The sequence below is a fragment of the Tribolium madens genome, unplaced genomic scaffold, assembly GCF_015345945.1.
Source record: "Tribolium madens isolate multiple individuals breed KSU strain unplaced genomic scaffold, Tmad_KSU_1.1 Scaffold_1;HRSCAF=32;Tcas5.2_LG8, whole genome shotgun sequence".
NCBI classification, from domain to species: Eukaryota; Metazoa; Arthropoda; class Insecta; order Coleoptera; family Tenebrionidae; genus Tribolium; species Tribolium madens.
In genome coordinates, this window is record NW_025400984.1 from 2284359 (window position 1) to 2285581 (window position 1223).

Below are 1223 nucleotides of genomic sequence, written 5' to 3' on the forward strand. Positions count from 1 at the left end.
ATAATTTAAATACCCATAACTCAAATTTTCCAAATGAAATACCCCAATTTATATTTTACTAAATGGAAGAGAGCATCGATCTGTATTGACATTCCCTATACCTGAATTTAATAATTTTTAAGTTAAGGTAACTTTTTGTTAAGACTGCCGAAAATCTATTACTAGCCACATCCGTTTTCGTATAGTTTGCCATGGAAATAAAAAATGTCAAAATTGTTTCTCAATAAACGTCGACAGTGACTTATTATTTGACAAATAGTGCCAAAATATGGAGAGTCAAAGCTACTCAAACTTAGAYTTAATTATTTTTTTTTGTACTTATGGAGAGTGTAACTTTGCCAAGTTTAGAGAAAATTTTGACATTTTTGATTTCCATAGCAAACTATGAGAAAACGGGTGTGGCTAGTAATAAATTTTCTGTAGTCTTATCAAAAAGTCCATAACTTGAAAAAAWTATTAAATTTAGGTATAGAGAATGTTAATACAGATCAATGCACAATTAAATTCTCTTCGTATTTCATTTGAAAAAACTGAGTTATGAGTATTTGAATTACCTATTACAAAAGTAACCTTAAAATTTTGGGATGTTTGTTTTTTAAATTTGAAAACACCAGAAAAAGATCTAAGCTTTCTCTTTCAAACGCCAAAAAAAACGAATTCAAAATCTTAAAAAATGGCAGCGTTATCGATTTTTAAAGTGGAAGGTGAAGATCCAAATTTTTTTTGGGAACTTCAAATATGTCGAAAACGGCTAAATTTAAGTATAGGGAAAGCTGACGAAAACCCTTTTAAAATAACCAGATTAATCCAAAAACGCAGAAAAAAATATACCTTTCCATTTAAAATAAGAAAGTTGAGATCGACTTCCGGTATAACCGGAAGTGCCGCTATCTTGAAAATATTTTCATTTAGGAGGACTTATTGGTTTATGGCTATGTACCAATTTTCAAATAAATACGATTATTCCAACTCCCAATACTTCAATGTGGGGTTTACACGGAACATCCTGTATAAGCATAMCGGTTTACAGTAAACCGCAATTAAAAATTCAAATAATATGAATAATACAATCAGTAATCACTCTTGTTTACTAATTAACATAATTTTTGATTATTTGATATTTACTAGTAACAAGAGAAAAATTTTCTTTAATTGTAATTAGTAATTATCTAAAAGAAAGTATTAGGGATTATTGCAGGTAAATAAGATTCGGTCGACCATAC